At 38.4% G+C, this 20,774-nt stretch overlaps 2 long non-coding RNA genes across 2 annotated transcripts; both read right to left on the bottom strand.

Moving 5' to 3' along the window:
• Nucleotides 1–2,656: 2,656 nt before the first annotated feature.
• LOC146717643 (uncharacterized) lies at nt 2,657–4,005 on the bottom strand. The gene is made up of 2 exons (XR_014923835.1): nt 3,639–4,005; nt 2,657–2,957 (listed from the first exon to the last, which is right to left on the bottom strand). It is a non-coding gene; the product is annotated as an uncharacterized LOC146717643 (long non-coding RNA).
• Nucleotides 4,006–5,454: 1,449 nt separating this feature from the next.
• Nucleotides 5,455–7,094, bottom strand: LOC146717642 (uncharacterized). Its single transcript, XR_014923837.1, has 2 exons — nt 6,645–7,094; nt 5,455–5,720 (listed from the first exon to the last, which is right to left on the bottom strand). It is a non-coding gene; the product is annotated as an uncharacterized LOC146717642 (long non-coding RNA).
• Between the last annotated feature and the right edge of the window lie 13,680 nt (nt 7,095–20,774).

The following is a 20,774-nucleotide window of genomic DNA, read 5'->3' as shown; positions in this document are numbered from 1 at the left end:
GTGATCCAACAAAATAGCCATATTCCCCACAACACTAAAGGTCACAGCACAAAACACTCACCTCATGAGGATCTCATTAGCGTCCATCAACACTGACATATGCACACACACGGTGTACACACAATGCCAACTTAAAAACAGCCTACCTGCCTCAGCTACAGACCATAATCATAAATTGTCTCAAACCCCCTACCAAGTTTGGTGCCACTGATTTACTATGTGCAACTCCCAGCCTGAAACACAAAAAACAAAAAAAAAAAACCCCCTAACTTTACGTACCCTAGTCTTCAGTGGTGTACCACGCTCGAGGCAACTTTAAACGCGAACTCGAGAGCAGGCAGCAGACCAGAGATATAGTCTCCTACTAAACTCTGAAGCGTACCCCTACCCAGGATAGCCACCAAACACAACAAATTAAAACAACAAAGCAAAACAACAAACAAGTGCTTCGCTGGAAGGGCAGCACAGCCACCCAGCTGAAGGGAGTTTGCTCAATTACAGTGAACACCATCACTCACCCCCTTAAAAGTCAAACAAACTGATATTCAGTCTCCACTAAAATGTCCAAATATCCGGGACGAGCCCCCACTTATGTTACAATCCGGCTCAAAAGCTGCAACATAAAGGAGATGAATACCAGAGTATGGGTGAGAAGAGATTTTATCTTAAAATGGAAATCCAGGTTGGCTAAAATGGCTGATGCCACCAAGGCAAAGACAAGTGAGCTCCCCAGGAAGCTTGCCTCAGGTATGCTTTTATCCACACCTGACTAGGTGTGGCCAATTAGCACCAGCTGAACACACTGAGCAGATTAGAGGCTGCAGAGGGACATAACAGTTCTCTAAACAGCTAAAAATGTTAGCTAATGTGGCTTGAATCACTTGAGATTATTAGCTAATTTTAACCTTCTGATCCACTGATCCAGGGGCAGGAATAGCTCAGTAGAGAGAGTGGTGGCCCCATGATCGGAAGGTCAGGGGTTTGATTCTCCTGAACAGCTACCCTGAGGTACCCCTGAGCAAGGTACCATCCCTACACACTGCTCCCCGGGCGCCCAATAGCTGCCCACTGCTTCACTGAGTGAATGGGTTAAATGCAGAGAGGAATTTTCCCCACGGGGATCAATAAAGTACTCTTTCTTTCTTTCACTAGTCTGCTGGTATATTGGGAGTTGCCAGCCAAGGAAATTATGTATAGGCTATTATTATTTTAGTTTGTAAAAAAAAAGTCCTGTTCCTGTTCTGATTCTAACGTTCTAGAAAAATTCTAGATTCTAGAATTATTAATTAGCTTGTTTTTGGAGGTAACATTGTAATGTTTAATCAACTGATTTTAGGTTTGCAAATGTGAAAAGGGTTGACTACATTTGCAAACAGCATATTCCATTAATATTTATAACAAGGCAATGCATGCATGACACTATGATTGGGAGCTGAGCCCTCCTAAAAGTTACTTTTAAAATGTATTCCGCTACTGATTACAGAATACAGGCCCCAAAATGTATTTTGTAATGTATTCCGTTACATTACTCACTGAGAGTAACGTATTCTGAATACTTTGGATTACTTGAGATATTGTCATGCTTTTTACAACTACATGACTGTAGTGTGTAGGGCTGCCACAAATGGTTATTTTGATAATCGACTAGTCACCGATTATTTTTGCGATTAGTCGACTAATCAGATCATACGTCCATTTAACGTAAAACGTACAGCTTATGGCACCAGCATGCATCTGCTCTTATATAACTATCATTAGCTTACAGCTAGGGGCTGGGCGATCTTCTGTTTCACTCTTAAATCCTACTACTTATTCCTGTGTCTTTTGGGATCTTACAAAGCTTCAAACGACGCGTCAACTATTAAATTAGTCGTCGACGATTTGACTAGTCGACTAATTGTGGCAGCCCTAGTAGTGTGATTTATTACTATTACTGAAGGCTACTCGCCACCAAGCTAACATTGTTAGCTGAGGTTAGTTCAGAGACCACGGACTGTTACGGTGTGTTCACACCGAACGCGATGGGCGCGAGAAAAAAGCCCCAAACGCCCCTAACTTGACGCGTGCACATTCGCACCTCTACGCGTGTCCAAGAAAAATCCATCGCGCCCCAAAATATCATATTTTAACGCGCGTGAACCGGAAATGTGGGAGGGATGTGGGAGGAAATTTTGCCAGACCGGTATCTTTGCAAGATGGCAGGTGTCGAGCTAGTGCTTGAAGAGAGAGTCTCCCTTCTCTATTTACTGTGGATAGCAGAGTAGCGGCGTAAAGGACATCCTCGCCGTACCTGGGTCCATCAGGTCCTCCAGAGGTGTGAGCAGTTTGGTGAGTTTTACCACTTGCTCCAGGAGCTGTGCCTGGATTACGGCCGATTCCAGCGCTATCACCGTCATTCACTCGGCCAGTTTGAGGACCTGCTGTCCCGCGTCGGTCCCAGAATCGCCCGCCTAGACACCAATTACAGGCGCTCAATCCCACCTGCAGAGCGCCTGTCCGTCTGCCTGAGGTTAGTAAAAGTATTTAATACGGTAGTCCTTTATTGATACCTGTGCTCAGGCCCGGCCCTAACCAATCTGGCGCCCTAGGCAAGATTTTAGGTGGCGCCCCCCTACATCGGCAGTGTAGTGTATGTACTCACAAGAAACCGAATAGCTTTGTCTTTGACCTTTTTTTTTTACTTAAAGAAAGCAAATTCACAATCAGAATAATTAACAAGATAAAAAAATATATGAATAAATAAATGAATACAAAAAATAAAAAAATGAATATATGAAATACAATAACACTGCTTGATGCTGCTGCAAAACTGGTGGGTTGTGCTGCTGAGGTGGAGGCAACAGGAAGACCGCTTGATGCTGCTGCATCATGGCTGGGTTGTGCTGCTGAAGTGGAGGCAGCAGCGGTAGATGTGGTAGATGGCCCAGGGGTGGGATTTAGAAACTTCAACAGTGCATCTGAAGAGAGGAGTATATGACACCACTGAGTATTAAAGTCTAATAATAAAAACATATGATTCCAGGAATAAAATGAAATGATATAATATAAATGAAAAACCAAAGAGATATATGTATGATGTTAACTGATATGCAAATTAGATTAGATTCAATTTATTGTCATCATTACAGTGAAATGCTGAATAGCAGAATGCAAAGTAACAGTATAATATCATATGAGAATGTTATGTTATGATTATCTTTGACCGAATCACAGCAGTGCTCATATTAAAAAACAGCATTCCCTCTCATGTGATATTGCTTAATTAACATTAATGATGTGCACTTTAACAACTAGGCTTACAACTATAATATATACAGGGGTGGAAAAGTGACTATTGCCTGCAGGGTAAACGTTAGCTAACCAGAAGGCAATAACAATGTAAACAAAAAACACCTGCTTAAAAGATGAATACAAATGAGGAATGGTGGGAAAGGTGGGAGTACTGTAATTACCTAACGTTACATTATTATTTTCCATAACAATTTAGCCCCCTCCACAATATTAACTGACGTTAAAACAGTTAACTAGCTATTTATTGATTAGCAATTAGCGAATCATGTAACATTAGCTTAATGCTAAAAAATTTAGGTTACTATCACATTCAGACAAATAATTTCATGTAGGCTAACGTTACCTACCTCTGTCTTTTTCTCGTTTCTCCTCCTCTTCTTTTCTCTTTTTTCTTCCCTGGGCACCTGACAGTTTTGGCCGTTTTGACATCTTGTGTTGACTTTTTGATGTGGTGACGTCCAAAAGGAACCATGATACGGGAGGAGAGGGGGCGCACCGTGCGAGGGGGGGGCGTAATGTTGTAACAAATAATATTTCTATTAAATAAGCTTTACTTTGCATTTTAATTAACGTGGGATTATTTTTTGTATTTAGAAATAATAGTACCAACTTTTTTTTTTTCTTTTTTCAACATTTGTGGCACTGGCGTGGCGCCCCCTGATGGACGGCGCCCTTAGCATTTGCCTATACGGCCTATGCCACGGGCCGGCCCTGCCTGTGCTAATATATGCTAAACCATCCATTTATACACTGCAAACATGGATGTGTTATGCTAACAGTGAATGCTGCCGGTGTTTACTGATAGCAAACTGTGGTACAGAGACGACTATTTATAATATTTCTAGTGATACTCAGAAGGTCTCATCAAGTCCCGATTTAATTCGATTTATGCTGTTATCAGTGTTTGCGATGATAGCATGGCTGTGGTGTCACATCAATGTATGCGCTCGGTGTTTGCTGATATCAAACTGTAGCATTAGGACCACTGAGTTAACCTTTGTAGTGATACTCACTCCTTTTTATTTAGACCTGGTTTAATTCTGGGATAGTTGAATATTTGTATATAATCCCTGCAGCTGTCAGACTCTATAGCAGCACCAGCCTTTATTAATTAAAACAGTTAGATAAAACTGAACAGTTTGGTTCATCTCTAGTTACATGGTTCTATCTTGATAAGCTGTCTTATCACAGATTAATTTTTCAAAAATATTAATGATTTAAGCAAGGAAAGGGCTACATGTCAACACACAACTCTTTATTTCTATTAATGTCTCACTTCATTCCTACCTGATTGACATGTTTAGGAATTATGAGTGATTGGCTCACTGTAGTTGTGAAAGTTGCTACCAATCAAATTATGATATGTTAAAGTTAAAATAAAACACAACTGTTTTAGATATCATCTAATATACATTTTGTAATTATCCTTATAATTACAAAATGTTTTATGTAAGATTTAAGTTTTGTGATTTAAATCTGACATCACCAAAGTATTTTGGAATTTGAATAATGTATTTTGTAACTGCAGTACACATAATACTGATTTTGAACAATTTTGTCCAGGTTCCTTGTCACCGCGGACTGCTTCAGCACCAAGCGTTCAGTTACAGAGTCGGTGTGTCAGATCACCCCCAGGCAGCGACGGCCATCTGGGACTGTCTAGTGGACGACTTCATGGCTGTGCCTTCACCTGGAGACTGGCGGTCCATCACAGAGGGATTTCCAGGAGCGCTGGAACTTCCCTCTGTGCTGTGCAGCTCTGGATGGGAAGCACGTCCAGACAAAGGCACCCCATATATCATACAGGAGACACACACATTGATATACACTAAATATTTATTTCATTTCTTTTTTGTGGTGCCCAAATTTATGCACCTGCTTGATTTTGTTTAAATAATTATTGTACACTTTTTGTAAATCCAGTTAACTTCTTTTCACTTCTCAAATATCACTGTGTGTGTCTCCTGTATGATATATTTAACTGACATTTTTTTATTGTAACAACCAACGATTTATACAGGAAAATGATGTCTATTAACAAGGTTGCCCAAACTTTTGCATCCCACTGTATTAGTATATTTTGTCATTAGTATAATATGAAATAAATTCTACATGTGTCAAGTCGTGTGCCAACATTTGCTGTGTAGTAGAACTGAGACATCAGTCATTATAAAAATTTATTTGAAATAATATTAAAATTCTCACACAGAAATACATTAAACATAAATATATAAAATATAAGTATTTACAGAGAGACAGGAATAAAAAGGACCAGCTGCTCTCCAGAGCAGGAACAAGGCTGAGGAGGAAATGCTCCATTGGAGACTGGTGTGGACTCTTCAGGGACTCCAGGATGGCCAGCTCCACCACCGATGGACCATCCTGGGACCCGTCCCTCATCTGCCTCGGAGCCGTCCTCCCCTGTGGGCCTGTAAAACAGCACAAAACACAAAGAAATGAGAAGACTGCTACTAGATTTTAATTTCAACATTGAAAAAACAAAAAAAAAACAAAAACAGGATATAATCAGATTGGTTGTAGATATTTAGTAAAGGTGATCACAGGCAATCCCACCGACTAAAAAGGTATCAGTGCTTGCTGTACATATCTGTGGGTGCAGCAGCAGGAGCTCAGGGACTGGGGAGCCAGGAGAAGCAAGTGCGGATGCTCTGCTTCAGAATCAGTTGGTTCTATCAATACAGTATTAAATGTTAACAGGTTGAATATAATAATCATAGAGTAGACAGTGGTCCCTCATTTATTGCAGCAGGGGTTCTCAGAATAACTAGCCCCTGGCCACGCACTTTATACACTGTTTTCCACACACACACATGAACATTGGTCACAGTTCTCACAATTGATTCTCAAAGTGCAAACCTTTGTAGATTGCAAAACGTAAAAGTATTAATATGCCGCGGTTTGTCTTCATCTGCCTGCCACTTTCGTGCGCCTTTTTCCCTCGCGGTGCAGGTGTCTATTTCCGAATGAGGCTCATAGTTATGGGTGTTTTTGTGCTGTTTTTTCTATTGGACGTGATGATTATCAAAACCAAACATGATAAATTTGGTAAGCGCAGGAGATTTGTCAATCAGGCTGCAGAATGCAATGCTGTACGGTGCAAAAAAAAAGAAAATGAAAATTAAGAAAAAAGAGGCAGTGACGGATGAACAGCGGGACCGCTGTGAGCTGTTTATTAATAAACAATAAAATATATTCTTAAATGACAACATGCCTAAAAGCAGAACGGTATTTGTACGTCAGTGGGAAAATAGCGGGGGCTTGCTAGCTTTTGTGCGGCTTCCCCGGGTCAGTGAAAACTTTAGAGAAAACTTAAGAAAAATGAATGAACTTACCAGGTTGCCCGATCTCTTTACATATCTTCCTCCAAGCTCGGTCCTTTATATTCCTGTATCGGTCCAGAAAGCAGCTGGTGTCGTACGGCTCCGGGTTGTTTGCTACGGCATTGATTAGCCTTCCTTCTATTGAAGAATAAAGGGCTTTGGCTGGATCTGCCCCTTTGAACTAGGTAACAGCCACGTCACCAGGCTCCTGATTGGTTGTCGCGGCGCGATTTCACGCTGGAGTTCAGATTTTTCCAACTCGAGCGGGGGACGCGAAACGCGTGTATGCACAAAATGCAACACATAAACTCACGCGCGTGGTTTTTTTCGCGAGTCAAACGCCTGAAACGCGCTACACTCACGCGCGTTTCAGGCGTTTTGGCGTTTTCGCGACGCAAATCTGCTTCCGAATTTTCGCGGGAGCCGCAATCGCGGGTCAGCGCGCCTTTCCATTGACTTTACATGTAAGCCTGACGCTCCGCCTGCTTCTATTGCGCTTCTGGATAGCATTAACAACCTGCTAGCTACATATAATCATGTGTAGTTCTGAAAGCAATACCAACTAGATTTTTAAATCTTAATATAAAATGAGTAACAGCAGGGTGGACATTAGGTAAGGCTGCACTTTGTGTAGAAAACTATGTCTGTATCAGTAAAATGTTTTCTCTCTGTCTGTTTGTAGGTTGTAATGCAGCCTTCAATAATAGTAATAGATCACACAGCAATACTACATCGAAGACACTGAAGTGGCACATAACCCAGGCAGCCACAACAACTAAAACAAGGTAGTTGCAGTAGGCTAACGTTAGTTTTTTAAAAAGAACTTACTTCCAGATGTTTCTTCAGGTTGGAGTCTTTTAGTTGCTGGCAAACAGAGTTTGCATTGCATGGTCAGATTTTGCCCATCCCTTTCTTCTTTAAATGTGAAGTGGTGCCGGAATTTTCAGGTAAGAGATGCATTCCTGTCCACGCACTGCTGGCTCTGGGTCCATTGTGTAACTGACACCACCAACATTAACAGGAAGCTTATATTACAGCCTCTTATTGTCTGCTTTGTTTGGGTTTCTAGCAATGCGTGGAATTTCCAAAATTAGAGAGGGCATAACCTAACATATGAAACAATAAATGGCCGCCGTGTAATCCATTTATTTCAGCAAAGTACTGTATTCTAATTATCACCTATTTAAGCTGTATTTAAGCTGTAACTGTAACGGAATACAGTTACTCATATTTTGTATTTTAAATACGTAATGTCGATACACTGTTAACATCATATACTGTTGTTATGCAAGTGTGCATACTGACATTTCATTGTTAGTAAAGCTTTACAGTCATTAGAATGCCCAGGGAATTTTGATGGCCTGCTATAATGTGAACATGCTAATTAAACCAACCTGAGTGAGCATGTGAGTGTGCAGGTTTATAGTGATGGGAATTCTGGCTCTTCTTAGAGAACTGGCTCTTTTGGCTCCCAATCATCTCTTCAGGTTTTTCTGTTGTTTTAATTAATTAATTATTAACAACAATATAAAATTATGCGCAAAAGGAATTACTAATGTAAAAAAAACATGTTTTTTTTTTATATATGTTTATATATAAATATATACGGTGGCCCCTAGAGACAAAACACATACAAACTCCAAAATACATTTCTAGAGTTAACTGAACTTCCAAAACAGAGCTACCTAGATCACTTATATTACACAATTGAAAGCATATGTGTATTGGTTGTGTATTTATACACAAGCACTCATATATATTCAAATAATTAAAAAAAATTAATTTACCTGTTACTTCCACAGACCAAATCTGGTCGTTGGTACTTCCTGGCTTGTGTAGTAACAAAAGCTCAACACTGCCCATAGCATCCTGGAGTACTTCAGGTGTGTCTTGTATGCATTTTGGAGTTTATACGTGCTTTGTCTCTAGGGGCCACTGTAAATATACTTTTATTTATTCACTCCACATAAAATGTAATAAATAAATCAAATAATACAAAAACCAACTATTCACATTTCAACTTTAAACTATTTAAATTTTCAGCTTTTTCCTTTTAAACATATTTAAAGTGAAACAACACAAAAACACTGCAAACCACAACAAATTAAATATAAATTAAAATATGCAAAACAAAAATAAGATGCACATTCTCTGTCATATCGGCCTGCATTAATAAACTTTCTGAATCCTCTGTCATCCGCAGCACCAAGAGGGAAGGTGCAATGAAGCATGCTTAGTACTGGAGATATACCAGAAAATTTTTGTTAGCCTTTTATAATTCTACACACAAATGAAATTTATTATACTAACCTGGTATAATTATCTGGTTTCATAAGATAAGATAAGATAAGATAAGATAAGATAACCTTTATTAGTCCCACACGTGGGAAATTTGTTTTGTCACAGCAGGAAGTGGACAGTGCAAAAGTTATGAGGCAAAAATTAGAATACAATAAGAATAAATACAGTACACAACTGTACAGAATAGAATAAAATAAAATACTATATACAGTAGAATAAAATAAAATAAATATACAATAAGATAAAAATAGAATACAAATACAAATACTATATACAACTGAGTAAAAATACAACGATGACAGAAAGGATTATTGCACTTAGTATTATTGCATATGTATGGATGTGTGTGCTTGATCAGTTAAAGTCTTTATTATGGAGTCTGACAGCAGTGGGGAGGAAAGACCTGCGAAATCTCTCCGTCCCACACCGTGGGTGCCGCAGTCTCCCACTGAAGGAGCTGCTCAGTGCTGTCACAGTCTGCTGCATGGGGTGGGAGATGTTGTCCATCAGGGATGACAGCTTAGCCGCCGTTCTCCTGTCACTCACCACCTCCACTGGGTCCAGAGGGCATCCTAGAACAGAGCTGGCCCTTCGGATCACCCTGTTCAGTCTCTTCCTGTCCCCAGCAGAGATGCTGCCGCCCCAGCAGACCACGCCATAAAAGATAGCAGAAGCCACAACAGAGTCATAGAATTTCTTCAGGAGTGGGCCCTCCACTCCAAACGACCTGAGTCTCCGCAGCAGGTACAGCCTGCTCTGCCCTTTCCTGTAGAGGGCGTCTGAGTTATGAGTCCAGTCCAGTCTATTGTTCAGATGAACACCAAGGTACCTGTAGCTGTCCACAGCCTCAATGTCCTCATTCCTGTTTGCCTTGCTTTCATCACTCTCTTTTAATTGTATATTTCTCTCCCTTTTTACCATAACTCTTTATGCATCTGTAGATTTGATTTAACTGCTGTGGAAGGCAGTTAAACCAAATCTACCAAGTCCACAGACCAAATTTTTGATGATTATAAAATGTACAAAAGAGCCCAAGTTGAGTTTTGGGCAAAATCTTATCTGTTCACCTCTAACTTTATCGTTCCCTCTGTCAGATTAATCAGGCTTTTGAAAACAAATTCTTTTCTTACACCCCTTGTTTCTAGAAGCATTAGCAAGCACACCTTGTTGTTGACAGCTTTTCATCCTGGAAAGAGTGACAAGCGTTAAAGGTCTTTCTGGCCATAGTTGTTTAGGTAATGGCACTTCAAATGGGTTAGCTGCCAATATTAGGTAAAAAAAAGAAAGAAAAAAAAACATATTTAGGGCTGCAAATGTGCTTTTGTGCTTTTTGCAGGAAGCCCAACTGATTATTCTGCTCTCTAAAATGACATTTTATCGAGCCCAAATTAAGGCTGAAGGAACAAATAACAATAAAATGCAATAAGCTTTTGTTTTCCAAAAGGGACAGTTCTGCATTACCTACATTATTGACTTCAGACTGTTTTGCTTCCATCAAGTCAATCTCCATACCACAAGAGAACAATGCATTTGTGTAAGAGATTCACCAGAAAAACATTTTCAATATTTTCCATTTTCCCTATTTTGCTTTATCACATATTACAAACATCCAGTTAACACATCCACCACTGAGTCGTCAGGCAAGTGGCATTTCTCTCTCTCTGTCACGCACACACACAGGAATGTGGACAGAGACAATGCTGCTGCCTGTGATGGAAGTGATTTTGCTTGGCAGTGAATAAGAAAGCTGGAGCAAAAAGACCGTTGCACTCTGAAATGCACACAAACCAACACAATATGAGGAGACAAAATGTCCTGTTAACTGTTTGTTTCAGAAACACTACACACTCAGGTCTACTTAAGGATGAGCCAGACACATAACAAATGTTGATGTTACTCTGCCGGGAATACATAGAGAACACTTTCAGAGCACAAGGAGCTTAGTGATTTCCTTCAGTAGACACCCCTGTGAAAATAGGCATTTATCAAGCTGAAGTCATCTTGAGGCACTCTAGCTGATCTCATTCTCTGAATGGACAGAGCAAAGACAAGACATATTTTTGTAAATCCATACCATAGACTTAACCTCCAACTCTTCCATGGCATGCATTTTTAATTTCTCTTTGATATTTGGGCATATTGGGACCCCGTTGAATGTAAAAACAAAGAATTACCAGATTTTTTTTTTTTTACCTGATTTTTGTTTCTAACAAAATGAGAGCCACATATGAGGATATTCGTTTAAAATTTCGATAGAACAGTAGCAGTATAATGTCCTTGTAAGTGGATATCAGGCCCTTGTAGAGAAAAATTAAGTATTTTGGTCTAAATAACCCCAAATGTGATGTTCACATATGTGGACGCCAGGTCCTAGGAGGTTAATTATGGATCGGGCCATCACTGATAATGTTCCTTAAAGCTGCTGGCTTTGCAGTTCTCCTTTTTGTAAAGGATGTGAGCATTGTGCATCACATGATATATTTAATTTACCCTAAAAAAGTATGGCACCGTGTTTTAGCACTCACAGCAAGAAGGGTCCTGGTTTAGACCTAATTGTCTGGAGCTTTTCTATTTTTATGTGTGGATATTTCCTGTCCTTGTTTGGGTTTCCTCTGGATACTCAGGCTTCATCCTCAACTCCTAACAGATGTCTGTTATGTTCAGAGATGTGCAGTAACTCGTTACAAGTAACGTGTTAGTGTAATGTCTGTGAAGGTTCTCAGTCATCCAGGTCATCATAGTAAAAAGGAGCTTGCAAAGAAAAGCGTCTGGACTTCTTTAAGTTCTTTAAGTGTTAGTGTAATCAGATTACTTTTTCAAGTAACGAGTAAAGTAAGGGATTACTGTTGCAAAAAAGTAACTAGATTACTGTTACTTTCCCGTAAGCATGCTGCCGTACTGCGTTACTAAACTGTAATTTTGTTTGTGAGTGTGTCTCATGACAATGACGTAAGAGCGTGCAATGTCCGTGGCAGCAACAGACACCTGTGTAGAACAACAACGGATAATATGGATTGTGTGAGAGAGTACGACCATGCAGCATTTAAAGCTTGGAAGTACTGACATTACTTGGAGTTTGATTTTGTGAAAAGTGATAAAAACATTAGCGTACATTTTGCGTGGGTAAAAAACTTTGTTCTACAGTGAAAAATTAAACTTCAAATCTGAGCAAACACCTCGTATGCTGCCATGGGAATGTGAAATTCACAGAGAAACCCTCGGATCCCTCCACTGACATAACCGCCGGACAAAGCTGGCTCCACTCCTGCTAAATAGGTGAAAATAGATTTAAGAGCAACAGGACTTAATACCACTAAAATCTTTGATTTTATTATTTTTTGCTGTGTTTTACTTGCATCTATGCGAAAGAGTGAGTGTAAACACACAAAAAAAGATTTTATATTCTGGAATATGCAGAAAATAAAGTTTTAATGTTAAACAAATTTCTTCAAGTCAAACACTGTTGCACATAATTTAATTTTTTGCTTGATGCATAAAATTAAAATATTAAAGAAATTTTTAAAAAGAGACTTTTTCATTTGATTCAATTTTATATCATTAATTATGCAGAAGAAATAGAATTGGGCTGAAAGGTCTTCTACTCTATTACGTATTTAGGTTGTGTATCATGTTTTTAAAAAGTATCTAAGTAATAAAGTAACTAATTACTTTTGGAGATAAGTAATCGGTAAAGTAATGTGATTATTTTTTGGGAGAAGTAATAAGTAATTAGTAACTAATTACTATTTTCTAGTAACTTGACTAACACTGGTTAAAGTTAATGTAAATTGGATACATGGTAAAGAAAGTTAATGGAAATATCATGAGTATTTGATGATAGAAGAAAGTCAGTACAAAATCATGAGCAGGATTTTTTTTTTTTTTTGTGTCCCGTTTGGATCTTTAGCCATCAGAATTGTTGTCTTAATTGTTTATTTTATTTTCGGTTGCTACAAACGGGACAGACATGACTGGGGGATAGGACAGGGAGAAAGAATGAAAGAAAGAGAGGGAAAGAAAGAAAACCAAAGGGGAGAAGAGATGGTGAGAAAGGGGGGAAGAAAGAAGGAAAAACAAACAAAACACCTGGATCACCTGTATGGAGAAAAAAAAACAGAAGAGAAAGCAAACAAAAAAAGAGCAACATAATAAATACAGGACCATCACAATAAACTAGCTAGCAGTAGATAACAGTAGATACTAAATATTAAACGATATTGTGCAGCACACAAGATAGACAGCGCACAATGTGCTTTGAGGCAGCAGCCAAGAAAGGTGTAGTCTGCGTCTGTGAACACCCGTGTGTACACCTGTGTGCATACCTTTGTGGATCAGCATGCTTGTATTCCAAAGGTTTCTCCATGTAACGATCTGCTAGGGAGTGTGGGGAACCACAGCCCTGTCCCCCAGGGCATGAAGCAGGTATGGAGGAGATCCTGGCCCCATATATCCAGAGGCCCCAGATGGGCATGAGCAGGATTTTTAATGTTCTTCTGCAGAAGCAGAACTGGTGTGAGCAAATATATATCAGTGCCATTCACCCCATCTACAATATCATAGCACACTCTTTATATACAAAACTCCTTTTTAGACACTCACTGTATTTGATAGATATACACATGTGTACCTGCTTGTATTTTTCTTGTTTGTATGAAGCAACTAACAGTTGCAGATATCTTAGTAAACCTTCATATATATTGCCTGATAACCTTTAGCACTCTGAAAGCTTTACTGTGCTGACAGTAAAGCAAAAGACAAAAGAGAGAAAACATTGTATTTGAAGGCGCTTTCATAAAATGGGACAAGAGTGATTTGGTAAGGCTGGTAATTCATCTTTACAGTCAAGATGTGTAGGTCATCCATCTGCCCTTTCCACAGAAGTGTCACTGTGAAAAATAAGCATGCGGCAGAAAAAGGAGAGGGGACGATGGCATGGAGCAGTAGAGCTGTAGAGGAAGAGGAAAAAGAGGCAGGGATATTTAAACAATAGATATACAGAGCAATGAATCTGATCCCAACTATGCTTATTGAGCTGTTTTTTTATTGTAACAGTAGAAAGAGTGACATCTACAGGATTTTTGTGATATCAACAAAACTGTTTCAGACAATGTCCCATTTCTAATGTCCACACTCACAGACACCCATGTCCATGGGGGCTTAATAGCTTGACAGTGAAACAGCCTCAAGTACACAAAGGCACTCTGGGCCCTTAATTCACAGTTTCTGTAAGTCTGCTTTTCTGCCAACTCTTCCTAAACACTTTGATGTTGAATATATATAATATTGTATGACTCTGATTGCAGATTGCAAAATTCTTATGCTGAGGCCCAGTCCTTACTGCACTGGCCCATGTTTGAGTGCTCCCTGGTCCCTTTGCGTCAGTGTCATCACCTCATCCTGTCTCTTTGTGATTTTCCTTATATAATCAAGGCATCAGATTGTCTAAAAATGACAGATAGTGTAAGGTCTTAGGCCTTAGCTATATTTTATATTATATATATATTTTTGAGTTGAACGCGCACGGGCAGAAATGTTGAGAGCGCAAGCAACACATTGCGAGCAAGAGCAAATGCAAAAACTGAGCGAGTGGGGCTGCTATTGTGTGTGTGTGTGTGTGTGTGTGTGTGTGCACCTGCAAATTTTTTTTACGTGTGCTCACATTTCTTTTTACGTGCGCTCAGAATAGTGGCACAAAAATAACGCCATACATTTTCACACATGCACTCCAGCAGTGAACTTTTCCAGACATCAAATGAAGAAGGTGCATGTGAAAACCCAAATGTCCAGCACAGCCCCCTATTACAAAGTCTGTGTGATGTCTGATTGCATTGATGTGTGCTGACATGAAAATAGTGCCAGGAATAGTCCAGTGCATTCACAGCTAGCTGACTGGGATTCCTATGTCGTAATTTCTTCTAGCTCTTATCAGGCAGCTCTGTTGCTGAAACTATACAGAGTGTTTCCAGAAGAGAGAATGTAGCTGATGAGGATTATTGTCTGCTGTGTGCTACATGCGAGGAAGAACAAATCTGAACAATGTCCCGACCTGATTCTTTTGACATGCATGAATTAATTTGTGAAAATGGTTTATGATACGTAAGTAAGTAAGGATTATAAGGTGCATTAAACGAAACAAAAGTTTTATTTATCTAAACTTCACTCAACTCATAATTGTTGCTTCTTCCACTTCCATACCATTGATTCATTAATATTGAATTCTCTTGCAGCTGCTCTATTCCCATGTTGTTGCAGTATGTTAATGATTAACTTAATAATGTGGATGGATTATCTCAGTTGTTCTCCTGACTGAAAATTGGTCCGTTTACAAAATCCTGCCATGCAATTGCATTTGTCCCTGACCCTTGGAAACCCTCACATTAACTTTTATCAAGTGGACCTAAAGCTGACAGAGTTTTGGACACAGATTACTCCAAGTCCGCGAGGCTCCTGACTACGGTAGCCATTATGCTCCGACAATCCATCAAGCATTGCAGTTTTGTAGCTTACCAAAGTCGTACTAAAACATTTTTTGACATAAAATCGGTTCGAGGACAGTAAGCAAAACTAGAATTCATAGATAAAGCACACCGGATTATAAGGTGCACTGTCAATTTTTGAGAAAATTAAAGGAGTTTAAGTGTGCCTTATAGTGTGGAAAATATGGTATAACAGTGGCCTGACCTGACTTATTCTTGTCCTAAACCCTAAATTGCAGTTACTATAACGACTGAGTCAGATCCACCCCCTGTCCAAGGATATAATGATCAAAATTCTTCAAACATTACAAGGTTGGTACAAGTTGTTCCTCTTTACCTTTAAGTGTTGCTGGAGTTCCTGTGTTGTTAGTTTCTCATCCTCTCCATGCACCTTGGAAGAAAGTGAAGTTGTGCCAGAAATTTTTGTTGCTAACAATACATGGTTGACATCAATTATGTTTCATATGGAAGCATTCATTGAGGAGCTGTGCCATGAAATCAAAAGACAAGCAGATAACACCCGGCGATGAAGCTACTCATCTGTTAATTGTTCATTTAAATTTGAGCCTATGAAAATCTCAAGGCTACATGTGTACAGTTGCTGTGATTAATAAATTGTGAGGACAGTAAATTAAAGTAAATCTGGATGGCTTAATTTATACTGTAGCGATGAATAGAGGCAAAGTTATGGAAATGATATCACTAACCAAATACTTACAGAGCCAATTTTATAGACTGTTTATTGGACTGAGTAGCAAATATGTCTTTAGTCATTGTTTGTGTGGCAGAAAGCTGTAGGAAGCTGTAGTAAATAGTCAAGCTGGAAGGCTGTGTGTTTCTCATCAAACATAAAGTATTGATTTTAGCCACAAGTTAAATATCAAACACTGGATCATAGTGTGGAATTACCCTCCTGCCTTTTCTTCTCTCTTCTCTCCACCCTCCTCACTCCCCTGTCTCTTCTCTTTCTTACAGTTTTGTTTACTTGAGTTTATAAAAAAAAAATCACATCAAACAAAGCAAAGAAAACATGTTACGCAGCTCAGTCACTGACATAACCTGACTCATGTTGGTTTTGAGTGAGTGGGTTGAACCACTGACTTAAATAAAGCTATGGTACAGACATAGTCAAGTCAAACTGATTTTGGTTGTAACTACCCATATATGAGCCCAATCTGTTCTTTCAGATAGTAAAAGATCTATTCAACTGCTAATGACACTATGAATAATCTCCAGAAGCATTTAGACAGTCAAGCGAAAAAACTAATTAATGAATGAGTACTTGATTTAAATGGCTCAGTTTGTAGAAAAAAAAGGAAAAGAAAAAAAAAGAAGAATTGTAAACAAAAGTTACTGATCTTAAGTCAGCTGCACTGTAAAATAGCTCAAATGCTGAGCTTTCAGAATCACACTTAAGCTAGAGACCAGGTCGCGATGAGCTTAATGAATGCAGTGTTCATTTTAATGCAAACTACACATTCGCAGAGTTTCATGATTGCATGGGTGAGATTTCATTGATAAAATATGCTAACAGACAAACAGGTTTATGTCAAAGTATTCAAAACCCATCTGCAGAGTTTCCACTACATTAGGTGTGTTCAAGAACAGCTGCACACACATACAGACATGCAAACATGTATAAATACAGACATATCATGTCTGGTAATTGATAATAGCTGTATTTAAATAAGAATATGGTTACGTTAATAGTACAAAGGTAAAAAAAATAAATAAATAAAGACCTCCATCCAAATGAAACTACATTTTTTTAAACAAAAGTATGTACTGGCTTGTATTGTATGAATGCAATCCTTCATGAGACTGTTTTTATAGAAAACAAACTCTGTAGTCTAACTTTAAGCATAAAAATATGCAACACCATGGATCGAATCTTAATATGTACATTATAAAAACTGTATACAAAGGGAAGTCCTCATAGAATAAGGGCAAGAAAAAGATTGATAGGATTATTTTCGATAAACAGATGTGTCCATTATGCAGGCATATAGACACATCATTTGACACGGAGATGCCCAGTGACATGCTATTATTCACTGTAGCTCATATGCAGTGCAAAAAAAAAAACCCCTATTTACATTCAAGGAAGGAGGATGAGATTGATTATGTAGATTTTGGTAGTGAATTCATGCTCACAACTTTTACCAGTAACTAATACTATTTTACACATTACAAAGGCATGCGTCTGACTAAATACTAGAGAGGGATAGCAAAGACCAAATTGAGACACATAATAAGTATATATTTTGTTCATATTCTCATAAACAAACACCTAAGGATTTACCCAGTTCATTCATTCTTTCATGCATTTCCACGTGGTGATCTTTGTTGTGTGTCATATTCTTCTCCATCCAAATCCCCCAGAGACTCTTGATTACATGGTCCCATGTTAGTTGTGTTATACTTTTTAAAGAAATTTTTCATTTGGTTGATCCTTAACAAACTAACAACCTTTTCCCCTATTTTTTATTTTCATTATATAAAACTACAGGATTTTGTTTAAAGCACCTCCACATATGTTCCTCCACAGAAATCGCCACAAGTTTCTCAATCTGGCACTGAGGCACAGCACATTTTGCTGTGCCTTCACTAGACCAACAACACAAACCCACTCTCAGGTGGCATACAGTAAACAAATGAAGGTGAGAGAACTTTTAGAAGAAAACTGCTGTAAAACGGTGACGAGATTGGGGATGAAACAGAAATGTAGTTGTTAATGGTGCACAAATCCAATGTATAATAGCTACAAGACCATAGAATAAGATGTACTATCGGCTTACCAGAGAGGAAGCCAAGGTACAGCCCTATATATTAGCACAGTGGTGTAAACTGTCACAAAACAATGTTCACTTTACTGACAAATCCTCAGAAAATGGCCATGTTTTTGACTGTAAGGTTCTTCTTGGTTGCTTACTTAGAGATTAAGTTGCTGTGTACAGATCATTAGCATGTGGCTGGTAACTTTGGAAAAAGAGAGCAGCCCTGTCTCCATTAGGTGCCTAATGGGTTGTTTTTGAACCACAGCTGGTGTCTGATGCAAACATCAACTAATCCCTGACCTGATCACACCTTGTGCAGTTGTGTACATGCTAAGTTACCCCTACAGAAGTGTACATATTTTCTTTCTGATCATGCAGAATCATCACATCATCCCTTGTTGCCCCTTTTCTTAATCTTTGACCTCTAACCCTGACGAAATGACACATGAAGTATAAATAGACGACAGCAGTCCAAGTCTGCATAAATCTGAAAAAAAGAAAAAAAGAAAATGTACATCATGGATAAATTTATTCCCTGGATCCATAAATGCATCTGGATCTGGTCTGCCTATGATGGATCCTATTTTTTCTTATTTGAATTGTGACATGCATTTGTAAGAATTTATTGCAAAATATTTTGTGGTGATAAAAAAATGCTTCCTGATTAATCAATTCCAGATGTTTATTACTTCTAAGTTTGTTCAAACGCCATCATTGTTAAAGTTCACATGCAAATTCATTTTTTTGTATTTTCTTGAGTTATTTAGCTAAGAGAGAAAATAAACAAACAGACACCAAACCAATCACATAATGACCTCCACTGAGGAGGTTAACATGCATCGTTGAACAAAAGCCTGCACATGAATAATGTTTTTAAATTACAGCTTTTTATTCAGTAGTAGAGTGTTTGTATCTGGGCAGCAAATACTGCTGAATAGATACAAAAAGTAAAAATTAGAGACACATGTTTGTTGTCAAAGGCTTTTTAAAATCACCAATAACGCTGAAATGTTCTATCTTTTTGTGGCATACAGTGAAAACTCAAATTTTTAAAAACCTTTTATGAATTTAAGTCTAGGCTCAGTGCTCAATGTAATCTGACCAACATCTCTTTCCCTGCAAGAAAATAAAAGAGGAATGAGAGGATAAGTATCACATTTAAAGGCAATTTAAGATGGGCATGCATCAACTCACACCTGCTCAGAAACAAATACCAAAATAATCAAGAGATTCAGAAAATTCCAAATGCAAAACGTCATCTTACACCTCAGACTGAATTATAGAGTTACTCTGAATAAAGGAAAAGTAAAGAAAGCTGAGAGGAGAAATGACTGCATGACTTAATCACAAAAGTGAGATGTGAAGAAAGATGCAGCAACTGACGAGGAAAGAAGATGACAGGAGAGGTCAGAAGAGAAGAAAAAAGAAGTAGAAAGAAAGTGTAGTGAAAGGGCAAAGGAAATGGAAGTAGAGCCTTTGAAGAATGACAGAAGCAAAGAGTTTGATCAATTCTGAACTAAAGTGAGCAGCACTGACTTAGTAATTAACCAATCAATTGTAATGCAAGGATCACTCCAACGATCTGCTACCGTACACTTTCAGTAATTTCACACTTCACTCCTTTTCCATTCATCCTGGAACAGAAAATACTTGGGTTGTTAAAGGTTTTGTGATCTTCTAATCTCTGTGTGTCAGCATATTCAACGTAAAATAGAAAAATGGATACTATCTTAAATTAATAAGCTTCCAGCTTTAAGGTTTCCATTGCCACCAGGATTGAACCAACTAAGGTAGACTTTTTATTTGTACTCATAGTGCTGATACCGCTAAGTATGTGGCTACTCTACAGTTAAAGTAGTATAGTAAGTACTTATCACAGCCTTCATATTAAATCCTTTACAGTCAGTGATTGCCTAAAGCTTTTGAGCAATAGCTAATGGAGGGCACATTGTATTTTCATTTAATGGTGATTCTCTTACAGGCTTTTACTGCAGGCACATTCAACTTTTATATGACGGGAAGTCTCTCTGGTGCACAGGTGAACCAACACGCAGTCAGACTGAGATCAAATAGACTCATTTGAAGATTTCCCACCTCTTTATCTTAATAACCTTCTTTTGTTACTTTGGTTAAATGTTTAGCTCAATACTGATGTTGAATGTACTTCTGAATGAGGGCAAGTATGAATGAGTACGTGTGTTACAGACAGGCAGAGGTAAGAATTGCAAAAAGAGGATACAAAGGAAACAGACACCAAGACAAAGACTGAGGGGAAGGACAGGACTATTTATACACACGAGTTTAATCAGAATATTTATTACACATGAAATTAATCGGGGAAATAAGAGGATAATGACACAGATGTTAAAAATCAAGACAACAAGACATGAGGAGAAAAGTAAAACTTGACTCAGGAGGAAAAAAAAACGAAGTGAGAAACAATAAATAGGAAGATACAGACACATGGGTAAACTTGACAAGGGGAAAGGCACAAAAGGATGAGACTGAGGAAACAAATAAAATTACTAACACAAGTTAGAACTAAAAAAAAACTTTGAAAATGTGAACATTGGAATAACCACAATTTA

The sequence above is a fragment of the Copadichromis virginalis genome, linkage group LG2 (assembly GCF_057382275.1).
Source record: "Copadichromis virginalis isolate Kocher_CV1m ecotype Utaka linkage group LG2, C_Virginalis_male_GT1.1, whole genome shotgun sequence".
In the NCBI taxonomy this organism is placed as follows: domain Eukaryota; kingdom Metazoa; phylum Chordata; class Actinopteri; order Cichliformes; family Cichlidae; genus Copadichromis; species Copadichromis virginalis.
This window is presented reverse-complemented; position numbering and strand designations above follow the sequence as displayed.